Below are 15,287 nucleotides of genomic sequence, written 5' to 3' on the forward strand. Positions count from 1 at the left end.
GTGTCACCCCTTTACTGCTGTGTACTTTTTTCAGTATTGTGGCCGATTTGTAGATTGTACACACAAATATTCAGAGAATTTTGTGTTTTTGCCAATTTCATTAATTTCCTATAGTTGGTCATTTATGAAAGAAGACCGCTGAACGCTGCTTTTTTTATGACCAATTAGCATGCTCGAATCATGACCCCAATTTTTTTGTGTTTACATAATGCAAAAAAAATCACCAAGTTTCATATCATTCGATAAAGCTGTGATTTTTAACATTTTAAAACAGAAAATTTTTCGGTCAGAAATGACCAGACAGGAGTTTTACTCAGGCAGAGTGCTGAGACGCCCAGGAAGAACACACAGATCTATACCGACCACTGCACAGATCGAAAGGAATGCAGGACTCGCTGAAATGCGCCATATCACCAACACTCTGGGGAGACACTCGTCTTGAAGAGATATACAACGCTTAGGAAGGCAAGTAGAACTCGTCTCCGAATCAGAAACATAAATGCGTGACTGCTATGCAACGCTGTTTATACCCACGCAGTGGGGCGGGGCAAATTCCACAGACCCATGACATTTTAATGTCATTCAATCATTTTGATTGAGCTTGAAGGCAGCTGGCTTTTTTAAGCGAAACCCCCATTTCGTCAGTACTGACGTAACTCATAGTGTACTGACTGAAAGGGAACTAAGACATTTTGTCATATTTGTTAACTCAACTTTGATTTTTTTTTTACATTTCTTGCCACAAGATTGTTTCAGTTATTTTTGTAATTAGTTATTTATTGACTGAATAACTTAAGATATTATTAATTTAATCCTTAAAATATTATTCTATTATCCTAAGGACTACAAGTTTTGACCAACTTAGGAAAACCTATTACTGTTGCAGGTGTGTAGCCCAGTGATAGCTCTCTCTTACACACGCACACGCACATGCACACACACACACACACACACACACACACACACACACACACACACACACACACACACACACACACACACACACACACACACACACACACACACACACAAGGACTCTTTCAGACTGGCCAAGAAACAGAATTCCATAGGAACTCCAAATCAAAATGCAGGAACCTAAACCAGAAAATCTGTCATTTGAGACTCCATTCATGCTAACTAATGAGCTAACTACCAGCAAAGTACTTGTATTGCCATACACACATTTAAGAGTTCTTCCTAGCTAAAGGTAGAACATGTAATCATTAGCCAGTTAACCCAAGAATAATGGTTGAAAAGGTGACAGAAGATGACTCATACAAAGGAAACCATGGGTTAACTCCAGAGTTTGTTTGATCCCCAAGACAGATATACAAAACATACCTTCTTCTTCTTCTTAAAGACCTCTGAGTGACCTCAGGACTGAAATCTCTGAAACCCACAGAGACATATAATCAAACATTGTTCAACTTCTAGCCTAGAAATCTAGACGCACCCTAGCGGCAGCAAATTTAATCTGCAAGTGTCGTCTAGGAACTCTCAATACCCTTCTGAGCTGTATTCCTCACAATCTGGACGGGCCAATCACGTCGTGTATAGAGTCGGTGGGCGGGGCCATAATGACGATGGCCGAGTTGCGTTTGCGTGCTTCTAGTAAACACAGAAACTGGCGAACGGCGGAGGTCTTTGGAATCAGCTTTGACCGCGACTCTGGAAGACTTGGAGTTAAGCTTTTCTCTGAGAAAAGAACAAAGAACGGCACTGAAGTCATTCTTAAAAAGGGAAGATGTGTTCGGAGATTAGCCGACCAGATACGGTGAATGTTTAATCTGTCAACAAGCTCTGTTTCACCTTCGTTGCTCTGGTTGGTGTAGCGCTATCCTATCGCGTGCAGAGGGAGTTTGAAAGACAACCGTTTATCCCGCCCCTTGGATTGAGCCCTGTCTAGAGTTTCCAGACCAAATATCTTGATGTGGGTCTGGCTTGTCAGGCTATTCAACTTCATGATCCTATATCACAACCTACATATTCGACTATTATGCTTACACTCTCAGAAAAAAAAGGTACACTGCTGTCACTGGGGTGGTACCCTAAGGTACAAAACTGAAAATGTACTAATATGTACCTTTAAAGTACTACTATGTACCTTTAAGGTACTTATATGTACCATTTAGGGGTGAGTAAGGTACAAAGATGTACCTTTTCACTTTTGTACCTTAGGGTACCGCCCCAGTGACAGCTCTGTACCATTTTTTCTGAGAGTGTAGATCACACCTAAGTCATGAAATTGTTAATAACTGTTGAATGGGTGATTGAAACTGTTTTATTGTTTCCTACCAGCATGGTCGTCTGTTCATAACTCAGAATATGACATGAAATCTGTGTAAAATGTATTGTATTCTTATAATAGTAATAATGTCTAAACTGTTCTGCTTAGAGCAGCAAGTTAAGAGACCACTGATCACATGTAATTTATGGTTAGAGGAGGAGAAACATTCACCTCTGAACCAAAGATGATAATTGGTCAGAACATCCAGGAGGCTGGACAAAGTTCTGAGGTTAAAATCTCAAGACATGAACAAAGATTCAGACAAGTAGAAACAGACCACAGACAAAGATCAGAGAAAATTATTTAATAGCTTCACTTATATCATCTATAATCTTATCTATACCCCTCCCAGTCCACAAACTATTGGAGTAGAAGTTCTCTTTGTGTGGAATCCACAAGTTCCTCCTCGCCCTCTACCAGGATCAGCTGGGTTTCCAGGTGTCATCCTCCTCCTCCATCGGGGTTTGAGTAATGACACATGAAAAGAAGGAGAGCTATGGTAATTAGTAGGTAATAGAAAACAATATGATATGGGACTGAGATGTTTGCATGGTAGACAGAGGAGAAGAGCCTGGGTCATACCCATTGACCAGGAAGGTAGTTGGAGTCAGAATTTCGATGCCAGTCAGCTTGTTCCTTTTGCCTACGCACTGCTCATTTGGAGGAAAACATGAGCCTGTTCCCAGACCGCTTCACTCCTTTGCAGCCAATCTTTGACGGACCAGAGAAACAGAGGAAGTTGAAATCCCAGAATTCATTGGAAATAAGTAAGACCAGTGGTGTATTTGCAGAGGGAGTTTTAAGATTATTCAGCTCCAGTTGATTTGGTTCTGAAGGCAGTACATCCTTACAAATTGAGTAATTTCCGGATTTAAGCATTCAGTTTGATGGTGTTTGCCTGCATAGTTCTCCACTAGTCTGGGAGAATGGATCTTGAGTAATTTTGGTGAGGATGTCCTACTCCACAGGAGCTAGAATAAGAGATGTTGGAATGATTCTGTGGACTGTCTTAACAGAGCATCAGATTTAACGTTTCTTTGTACCAGGGTGGTAAGTGACGGTAAAGTCATAACATGAATTGACGGTAAATTCATAACAGGGCCCACTTCGCCTGTCTTGGGTTTAGTCCTTTGGTAGAGCGAAGATATTCGAGATTGCAATGGTCTGTCAGAATGACAAAAGGATGTCTTGTCCCTTCCAGCCAATTCCACCACTCCTCTTGCTGCCTTAATCAATCAATCAATCAATCAACTTTATTTATATAGCGCTTTTACTATCACGATTGTGTCAAAGCAGCTTCACAGTGTCAAACAGGATAATATTGCGACAAAATTAGATTTGGCTGTACAGTCGTAATGGAGAAAACAGTGATGTTATCAGCTTATTTTAATTTATCATATAGCGACAATGTTGGCAGATCAGTATTATAATTTATAGAATTAAATAAGACCTAATTCATACATTTTATTTGTATAATAAGTTGAATAACTTTAATCATATTTTTAGTGTCCCCAACTGAGCAAGCCAAGCCAAAGGCGACAGTGGCAAGGAACCAAAACTCCATCGGGGCATGATGGAGAAAAATAAACCTTGGGAGAAACCAGACTCAGTCGGGGTGCCAGTTCTTCTCTGGCCTATTAACACACCGTGTAAGATTATTATTCTGGCAACCTTACAGTAATAGCTAGTAGCCTAGTTATCGATTGCCTATATCATAATTTCGCTCAGCCAAAGAGAGTTTACAAGAATAATAGGACGAGCGTTGGGAGAGAAAGGCTCCGATACCAGAGTTGGAAGATTCGGCTAACTATGAATGGGATATTGGGGTTAGGGCGGTGAAGTAGCAGAAGGGAGCTAAGACCAAAAAGTTTTATTTCTTTGAAGGACTGCCCTGACAGTGACCAACAGAGCATGTTGTTCCCTCCCCTTAACAAGGAAGTCAGTGGAACAGCGACTGTGCTGAATTTGTAATGTTAACTTCGTCAGACAAGACGAGACGAAATATGTTCGACAACAACTTTTTTCCATGACTAAGATGAGACAATGACAAGACCAATGTCCAAAAACGCTGACTAAGACTATTAACATGCATTATTTTTTGACGAAAAAGGAAGAGATTTAAATGTTTTGCATAAAATAAAAACTAAGATAAAATCTCTCTTCATTTTCGTCTACAATCGCCTCTACTTTTTCATCACAAGAACAGAGCTGTTATGCCTTGAAAATATTCCGAATGCGTTTGCACTGTTGCTCAAGTACATGTCTTGTCCCAGTCTTCTGTTGCTGCCTGCCATCCTGTAGCTGCAACACGAAACTACATGGAGCAGAAAACAACCAACTGTCACGCGTCACGCTCTCACTCTGGCCAAGGAAATCTCAAACTAGACAAAAATGACAAGACTTTTAGTCGACTAAAACTTAAAGATATGTGAATGACCAAAACTACCAAGGACATTTAGAACAAGACTGAGACTAAATTCAAAATAGGTTACAAAATTAACACTATGAATTTTCTGATAAAAAGTCGGTAAAAGTTGACGAATCCTAGGAAATGTTATAATTCTTTTCTAGTTGTGGGTTGAGGCCAGATGCACCTTTTCGTTATCCATGGCTTCTCCCACTGATACTAATGATATAGCCCAAGAAGGATGTTGCAGTCTGGTGAAATTCACACATCTATACCTTAGCATACAGTTGATGAGAGATTAACCATTGGAGGACAGCCCTGACATGAGTGACGTGTTCAGTGAGTGAGTTGGAGTACATTAGAATGTTGTCAATGTAAACAATTACCCATCAATTCAGCATCTCTCTGAATGTGTCGTTGATGAAGGATTGAAAGAATAATGTATGCATAATGTGTCCAAATATGTTGATATAAGTGCTGTCCTTTGCAGGATGTTCCTTAGTTCCCAAGCCACAATCATTATTGACAAATCAGTCACGCATACTATCATAATTATTAGAAGCCTAAGAGCAATGCACAATTTCAGAAATTCCATTTCAAAACAAGACCTTTAACATATTGTCATAAATGACACTAGTGCAGGCAGAAATAATCTACAGTGTAGTGCATTTCCAGAGAATTCCATTTATCACTGACATAATAAGAGCTTTAATGTTAGGCAGTAGAGAGCCCTGCGATGCAATGCTATGAATTATATTAAAAAGTAACCAAATTCAATATAAGCAAGGCTAACTAAGAACAATACATCCAAATGGCATTCATGCCATGTAATGTATCCTAAATAGATGCATATGCTAATTTAACAATCTGCAAGTTTTCAAAGTTGTCTTCAAAACAGTAATGTCATTAGCATATGTAAAATAACAACGTTAATGAAAAGCTGGAAAACGCAAACCCCTAATGCATCTTAAAGGCTTCCAAACACAACCCAAACTGTCTCAAACAGACAGATGGGGTGAGAAACAGAGTTTGCGAGATCAGGGATTTTATAGAGTGTGTACCTCCTTATTCCACAGCAGCAGGGTACAAACATTATGTTTAGATCAAACTGAAGGGAATGTAATTTGTTTTTACACCGTGATTTTTAGAAAATATATTGGAAAACTATCTGACCACACACTATCTATCTATCTATCTATCTATCTATCTATCTATCTATCTATCTATCTATCTATCTGTCTGTCTGTCTGTCTGTCTGTCTGTCTGTCTGTCTGTCTGTCTGTCTGTCTGTCTGTCTGTCTGTCTTTCTATCTATCTATCTATCTATCTATCTATCTATCTATCTATCTATCTATCTATCTATATATCTATATATATATATATATATATATATATATATATATATATATATATATATATATATTAAAAAGGTTTAATTGGCATCTTTATTTCAAATGACCTGACCGACCATGACCCGAATATCATTAAAAATATTTTTGGATGACTCGTAACTGACCGCAGGCTTCCACTCATGTTGGATCAACCTGTGCATCACTGTTATTTATGTATAATACATATTTTGACATATAGGTCTCATATATAAAATATCCTGATATGCTCATATAGAGTAAAAACTTAAATGCTCATATATGCACAGCTATCAGAAATTATATATATATATATATATATATATATATATATATATATATATATATATATATATATATATATATATATATATATATATAAAACAAATTACATTCAAAATATAAAATATTTGTAATGTTACTTATTGTCAGGTAAGGCAAGGGATGAACGACTCAAGAATGCAGAGGTTAATGGGCAAAAGAGTGTATACTGCCTAAGCAAAACTACTTGCTCACACGAGACCAAGTGAATGCTCATACTGTACGCTCACAACGGGGGAAAAAAACACTGAGTATTAATGTCCGAAGCCTGAACCAAAACCAAACTAGAATGAAAATCTAAAACTTTTGAACTGTTGTTCATACGTGGATTTACACATGAAACAACACATAGAGCAACGGTAAAAAAAAACAAAAAAAACAACGGACACCGAATTAGTCTTGGCCCATTAACAGAAATAGCGCACCGCAAACACATTACACATTTGTGCACTTCACTGATCGCGCATACAGCACATTTTACACATTTACATCCGAAAAATATTTGCGAGCACAAGCTTCATTGATGACTATGAGCGTATATAAATCTAAATGACTCATCCGAAATTGTATCCATGGCTAGATCAAGTCGTTCTTCAAAATGCAAGTATGTGTTTGGTCACATTAACAATAATGAGCTGAGCCGTGAGAAACTGTACATCTCTTTAGTCTCATATGGATTACATTGCTGGAGAATATTTGTTTTAAATGAGAATAGTTTTCTTTCAAATCAGAAATTTCAAGCTATACGTTTTTCATCAGACATCTTTCAGAACGTTTCTCATGGAGAAAGAAACTGCGGAAAGCGGACCCTGTTTATTTTCTTTATTTTACATAAACACAATTTTTTGTTGTTATTGTGAGTGTGCATAAATACAAATAGAATATATATAGGTTATAACAGTTTCTTGCACTCATATGTATGGCCAATAAGGAGTATTTTAAGTGGTTTCGGCTGTCATATGGAAAAAAATCGAGCAAAATGCGCCAGAACGTTTAGATGGTTAAAGGCAATTTTCTTAATGATTTACTTAAATCTAAGCAGGTTTCCCAACCAGAAGCTGCACAATGTTGTGGCATCCTTGACAGTTACTATCAGTAATGTCACGCTGGCCATTCCAAGATGGCGCACTGACATGTCTCAAGCTGTCAAATGTGGCATCTACAGATGGTGTGAACATGTGAAACATAATAGCAAGTAGCTACACAGCCATTATCTAGCAAACAAGTTAAAACAAACTATATATCTGCTTTTATATAACATTCAAACTTCACATTGCTCTTCAAACTGCAAAGGACTCAAAGGATACAAGGACCGAAGGATGCAAGGGAGTTTTAAGTGGTTTAAACTTTTAGACAAGGCTTTGTCAAGCCAACATTCAAAATGTCACATTTATCATTTTCTCTAAACACTTGGATGTCAACTTAGCTTATAACTATTAATCTTATGTTCATTAAACCAAATATATCCAGAACAATAATCTGGCCTACTTTTCATTTGCAGCTTGCCTACTGGGATCATGGCAAATTCTTGAAAACATCCTATAGCTTTTTGACTGAAGCAAGTTTTCAGTGTTTAATATTGTAGATGTAGCTCATTGCAAGCCTTTTTTAGACCTACTCATAATAAGGGAGAAATTGTTTCAATAAGTCATCTGAGCATTGTTTGACAGAAAAAAATCCATGATCAATTTCAGAGAAACACTACATGCACTAGTGGAGTCCAACTAAATTGTCACATTCACATGAAGCGCAAAAATGCTTTGCTAGCTGATCGAAGACTGTCTAACATAAAAGCCTGACTGACACCATCAACCAAACCTGTCGAGAACCACAGAAAATACTTCTTTTTTTTTGATTGGCCTGTCTTTTATAACTTGACAATCTATAAATGTGTCATTGTGATTCATAAATTGCTGGGTAAAAACAAAAGGCAGTTCTTGTCAAGTATAATCCAACTCTCTAAATCCAAAGTTTCATCTATTAAGTGTTTTTACCAGTACAGTTAGGTTAAGCGTTGGTCTTTCATATAGTTGTAAAGGAAGTATGAAACATATTGTTTAAAGGTGATTTGTGACTTTAAGAAAAAAAAAGATTTTGTAGAGTTTTCAGGGAAGAAAAAAAGAAGCTCAAGTTCATATGTGGTTTAGGAAATTTTTCTACATAACTTACATTTTAATAACACAATGTGTAACATAGTGGACCCTAACAGGTTGATTTTGTTTAAGCTAATGAAGTCAAGTTAAGCAATCTTTATTTTTTTATAGTGCTTTGTTTAAAAACATTTGTGTGTGTGTGTGTGTGTGTGTGTGTGTGTGTGTGTGTGTGTGTGTGTGTGTGTGTGTGTGTGTGTGTGTGTGTGTGTGTGTGTGTGTGTGTGTGTGTGTGTGTGTGTTCTCAGCAGCTACTGTGAGCCTGCCTACTTTGATTTGATTGGTCATCTCAAACATTTTGACATTGACAATCGCTATTTGACCGCTGAGGCAGCTCAAATGAGAAGTTTGGTTATTGGCATTGTGCAATATCTTTGCAGCACTAAAGTAGAGGCAATTATTTCATGACCTTCACTATAAACTCTTCGGGAAAAAACATACAGAGGTCTGGACCTCTGGGACCTTAATGTTAGTTACGACCCTGTCTGCAGTGTGTGTACACAACCACCCAATAATGGTAAAAAAAAAAATCCACTGACTCTTTTTTATATCCGCCATAAATCAGAAACAGTGTCTTGGTTGTTCATGCTTTCTCTGTGGAGTCACAGTGGAAAAGGCCCCATCAACGACTGTTAACAGACTCCGAGTGAACTGCACAGTCCTCAATGTTTATCTCCTTAATAGAGCAGCGAAGCTATGTGGAATCTATTACAATCTGAAAATTCTAAATATTCTGTTTTGTTGGCTATAATGAACATAAGAGTCTTCATGTACACCAGTGAGTCACTGAAGACACAGTGGTGTCGTTTTATTTTCTAAGGAATGCGCATATACTTTCTGTCATCACTAAATGGCTGGATATCTAAATGGTATCCGCAGAATAATATAGGTTATGTAGATTATTGTATTTTATATATTATATATTTATGTAGTATATATGAGTATTTTAGGCATACCTGACATGTTGAAAAGAGATGGAATCAATCTTTCTTGAGGTTTTGTCTACTAAAAGTCTTTTAGAAAAATGTTTTCAGCTTAAAAACTGGCATGTTGATAAAGTGCACTATGCAGAAATTTGGCAAAAAACAATAAATTGTTTGTAAACAACATTCAGACCCTCCTTACAGACCGGAATACCGCGTGAAGTGCACGCCACTTTCACCTGGCATCATGTCGATTGCCAATGCACCCCAAGCCCAACAGACTCAAGAGACTACCTTTGTGAAGATGAGAGATGAGGTAATGTGCACTTTTTTTAAATGAAGTGTTTATCATGCATTAATATTATTTTTGTATATGAAGAAATCAAAAACAGTCTGAACAGTCAATGACTGGATGCAATTTACAAGCGAGTTTAGCCATCTTCAGTCTAGCTCCCTAATAATAATGTGTGATCATTAAAAGGTAATTAGAATCCTTAGTAATCTGTTGGATTTATTATTATTTAAAATTAGCAAATTGTTTTTGTGTCAAGACAGGAGAACTTAGTGGAGCTTCCTGAGCTTCACAACACAGACAATAAAGTCCTGCTATCATCTGTGCTGTATGTCATTATTGGCTGTGGTGACACCACACATGTAGCAGACATATAGTTAGTGTTTGACTTGAAGTGGTGCTCCGCAGATCGATTGGTGTATGACATCAAAGTCCCAGAGTGAGTACTGAGCCAAAGGCTCCCATTCTTTCGAATCGTTCTCGCTGTCCTTTGATGTCATCGGCCTGCGCAGCAGAGCTTTAAGTCAAACACACCAAATATTGGCCCCAATGTGGCTTTAAGCTGGCACTGCTGGCCTCCTGTCGGCAGCGGCATGCATCCTGTCAGCCAAAGCTAGGCCACTTGTGGCAATAGATCACACAGCATGGATGACGGCAAACAACATGAGGGCCGATTGTTTGTGGGAGATGTGTGGCTCAGATAAGTTGAGTGATCATGTGGCCCAAATCAGGCTTTTTTAAATTATTATTAACAAATGTGCAGTTTAATGCAGATGACTGATTTGTTTAATTTGAAATAATTACATTTTATTCAAAGATTTCAAAAACTACACTTTAAAATCTTAAAAGTCTTAAAATTCTATAAATTCTAAAAAACATTCTGCAATAATTTATCCATTCATTGTTATGCCGTATTTATTTTGTTTGCCTTGGGACATATAAGGAATTTTAGGACTCTTCTTCTTTCGGCTTTTCCCTTAAGGGGTCGCCACAGCGAATCATCTGCTTCCATCCAGTCCTATCCTCTGTATCCTCTTCTCTCAGACCGACTACTTTCATGTCATCCTTCAATACATCCATAAACCTCCTCTTTGGTCTTCCTCTTGACCTCCTGCCTGGCAGCTCTAACATCAGCATCCTTTTACCAGTATAGTCACTCTCCCTCCTCTGAACATGTCCAAACCATCTCAACCTGGCCTCTCTAACTTTGTCTCCAAAACATCTCACATGTGCTGTCTCTCTGATGTACTCATTCCTGATCCAATCCATCCTCGTCACTCCCAAAGAGAGCCTCAAAATCTTTAGCTCTGCTAACTCTAGCTGTTCCTCCTGCAACTGTCTCCAAACCATACAACATCGCTGGTCTCACTACTGTCCTGTACACCTTTCCTTTCATTCTTGCTGGTACTCTTTTATCACACAACAGACCTGACACTTTTCTCCACCCATTCCAACCTGCCTGCACATGCCTCTTCACCTCTTTTCCACACTCCCCATTGCTCTGGACTGTGACACTAAGTAGTTAAAATCATGCACCTTCTTTACCTCTTCTCCCTGTAACCTCACTGTTCCACTTGGTTCTCTCTCATTCACACACATGTATTCTGTCTTGCTGCAACTAACCTTCATTCTTCTTCCCTCCAGAGCAAACCTCCACCTCTCTAGACTTTCCTCCACCTGCTCCCTGCTCTCACTACAGATCACAATGTCATCCACAAACATCATAGTCCATAGAGATTCCTGTCTGACCTCATCTGTCAGCCTGTCCATCCCCACCGCAAACAAGAAGGGGCTCAGAGCCGATCCTTGATGCAGCCCCACCTTCGTGAAGTCCTATGTCTCACCTACGGCACACCTTACCACTGTCCTACTGCTCTCATACATATCCTGTGCCACTCTAACATACTTCTACACTCTAACATACTTCTACTACAATACCACAGCTCCTCTCTTGGCACTCTGTCATATGCTTTCTCTAAATCTACAAAGACCCAATGCAGCTCTTTCTGACCCTCTCTGTACTTCTCCATTAACATACTCAAAGCAAATAATGCATCTGTAGTGCTTTTTCTTGGCATGAAACCATACTGCTGCTCACAAATGTCCACTTCTCCCCTTAGCCTTGCTTCCACTACTCTTTCCCACAACTTCATTGTATGGCTCATCAGCTTAATACCTCTGTAGTTTCCACAACTGCACATCTCTCTTGTTCTTAAAAATCGGCACCAAAACACTTCTCCTCCATTCCTCATGCATCCTCTCACTCTCTAATACCTCGTTGAACAGCCTAGTTAAAAACTCAACTGCCATCTCTCCTAGACACTTCCATACCTCCACTGGTATGTCATCAGGACCAACTGCCTTTCCTCTTTTCATCCTCTTCAAAGCTCTCCTAATTTTACCCTTGCTAATACTTTCTACTTCCTGGTCAACAACATTTGCCTCTACAACTCTTCTCTCCCTTTCATTTTCCTTATTCATCAGTTCCTCAAAGTACTCCTTCCATCTTTCCCCCACCCTTCTGTCTCCTGTCAACACATTTACATCTCTATCTTTAATCACTCTAACCTGCTGCACATCCTTTCCATCTCTATCCCTCTGCCTCGCCAACCGATACACATTCCTCTCACCTTCTTAACTATCAAACCTTGCATGCATGCCCACATACGCTTTCTGTTTGGCCTTTGCCACCTCTATCTTAACCTCACACTGCATCACCCTATATACCTGTCTACTTTCCTCCGTCCTCTCACTGTACCACTTCTTCCTAGCTAACCTCTTCCTCTGGATACTCTCTTGAACTTCCTTATTCCACCACCAAGTCTCCTTATCTTCTTTCCTCCTTCCAAACGACACACCTGACCTCACCTAGTCTCCCTGATCACTTTGGCTGTAGAAGTCCAGTCATCTGGAAGCCCATCCTGACCACCTAACGCATGTCTCAACTCCTCCCTGAAAACCACACATTACTCTTCCTTTTCCAACTTCCACCAGTTTGTCTTCTGCTCTGCCTTTACTCTCTTCATCTTCCTCACCACCAGAGTCATTTTACACACCACCATCCTATGCTGTCTAACTACACTCTCTTTCTACCACTACTTTACAATCGCTAATTTGCATCAGATTACAGCATCGACATAATATATAGTCCACTTGTGTGCTCCAGCCACCACTCTTATGTGTCACCCTGTGTTCCTGCCTCTTCTGAAAGTATGTGTTCACCACAGCCATCTCCATAATTTTAGCAAAGTCGACCAACCTCTGTCCTTCTGGGTTCCTTTCCTGAAGACCAAACCTGCCCAGCACTTCCTCATCCCTACTATTCCCTTCCCCAACATGTCCATTAACATCTGACCCTATTACTACCCTCTCACCTCTGGAAACAGTCTGCATCACTTCCTCCAACTCGCTCCATAATCTGTCTTTCTCATCTTGCTTACAACTTGCTTGTGGAGCTTAGGCACTAACAACATTCAACATCATACCTTCAATATCCAGCTTCAGACTCATCAACCTATCTGACACTCTCTTTACCTCCAGAAACATTCTTCACAAACTCCTCCTTCAGGCTCACTCCAACTCAATTTTTCTTCATGTCCACACCATTATAAAACAGTTTAACCCCTGCTCCAATGCTTCTAGCCTTGCTCCCTTTCCACCTGGTCTCCTGGACGCACAGAATGTTATCTAAATCATATGCATCATATCTACCAGTTCTCTGCCTTTAATTGTCATTGTACCAACATTCAAAGTCCTTACATTAAGTCCTAAACACCTGCCTTTCCTCTTCTCTCTCTGCCTATGGACACGCCATCCTCCTCTAACACACTTTCCTCGTCTCCTTCTTTGACTAACAGTAGCCCAATTTCCACCAGTGCCCTGTAGGTCAACGGCACTGATGGCGGTTGTTCTTAACCCGGGACCCAACCGATCTGGTATGGAAGTCATATTCGTGTTTCGCATAATGAATTTGGCAAAAAAATTACGTCGGACGCCCTTCCTGACAGAACCCTCTCTATTTATCCGGGCTTGGGACCGGCACAAAAGGTACACTGGCGTGTGACCTCCTGTGGCTAGATTATAAGGAATTTTATCAATACGCTGTTGAAAAAAATTACCAAAAAATATGCCACAAACACCCCATAAAATTATCATAAAAATGTTATTTGTGAGCTGTAATCCAAATCTTCGGAATCCATGTGCTTTTTGTGAGAAACAGAAAATATAAAATCTTGTCTCCATCTTCAGTACTGATCATTAAAAATTTTCCACCTCAAGGAACATTTCGATAAACGTGATATCAATTGCTCTCACGTGCTTTATCACAGATTGCGACATTCTGGTGGGCTTGTCGAACGTGAAGTCCAGCTCCCCTCTCTGGATTTTATATGGGCATAATGGGTGGAGCTAGAAGGTCCAACCACACCCTAACCATGCCCATAACTCCATCCCTATACCCATTTGGTCCACAGAGGTGGAGTTGGACTAGGTCAAGCTCAACCCCCAGCGAGGTGGAGCTGGGTTGCAGTGAGCACCCCATGGAACAGGGAGCAATTTCCATGCTTGTAATGTTTTTATTTTCCTCTACAGGAACATGATTTGTAGATTTTATGGGTTCCACAAGTTGAATTGCCATGATTATGTTTAGTATTGCCAAAATTGGGCTAGAAAAGTCTCAGGGGTGGCTAAGTTTTTGGGTTTCTAGTTAAAGACTTTATATTGTGGATATTGTCTATTTAAGTCTGTGAATTTGTATCAATATTACAATTTGTTCTTGAGATGGTTATGGGTAATTAACACGATGACGCAAAACGTTCTCAGGCGATACGCGGTGTGGCGAGGAGACACAGTGCTCGTTCCCTCTCAGGGAACAAGGGTTATATACATAACCCGAGACGTTCCCTATATCGAGGGAACTTCGCACTGTGTCGAAACTACGAATTTGGGGAACGAGTGCCCACTAGGCCACACCAAGGGAGTTGTAAGCTGTAAAACCTTATGAACGTGTGCTGAGTAGCCCAACCGGCCACTTCACAGATGTCCTGCATTGGGACTCCGGAGAGAAGGGCCACCGAGGAGGCCATGCCCCTGGTAGAATGGGCTCTCAAGGCAATAGTGAAGGCAGATTGCGCACTTGATATGCCAAAGCTATCGCCTGCACAATCCAATTACTAATAATAGGGGTTGATGCAGGCAACCCTTTCTTGGGTGAGCCAAAACACACTAATAGCTGGTCTGATTTCCTCCACTGAGCTGACCTTTCCAGATAAATCCTTAAGGCCCGAATGGGGCAAAAAAGGAACAGTCTCCCTTCTTCCGCCGTCCCGTGGGGCGGGGCATGAAACGCCTGAAGAAACAAGGACCTGACCACACTGGACGGGATCTTAGGCACATAGCCTGGTCTAGGGTGCAGTACGGCTTTTACTCCTCCCGGGGCATACTCCAAACAGGTTGGCGTAATGGCCAAGGCTTGAAGATCCCCCACTCTCCTGTGAGAAGTGATGGCTAGGAGGAACGCCACTTTAAGCGTCAGATTCTTT

Source organism: Pseudorasbora parva, chromosome 17 (assembly GCF_024679245.1).
Source record: "Pseudorasbora parva isolate DD20220531a chromosome 17, ASM2467924v1, whole genome shotgun sequence".
In the NCBI taxonomy this organism is placed as follows: domain Eukaryota; kingdom Metazoa; phylum Chordata; class Actinopteri; order Cypriniformes; family Gobionidae; genus Pseudorasbora; species Pseudorasbora parva.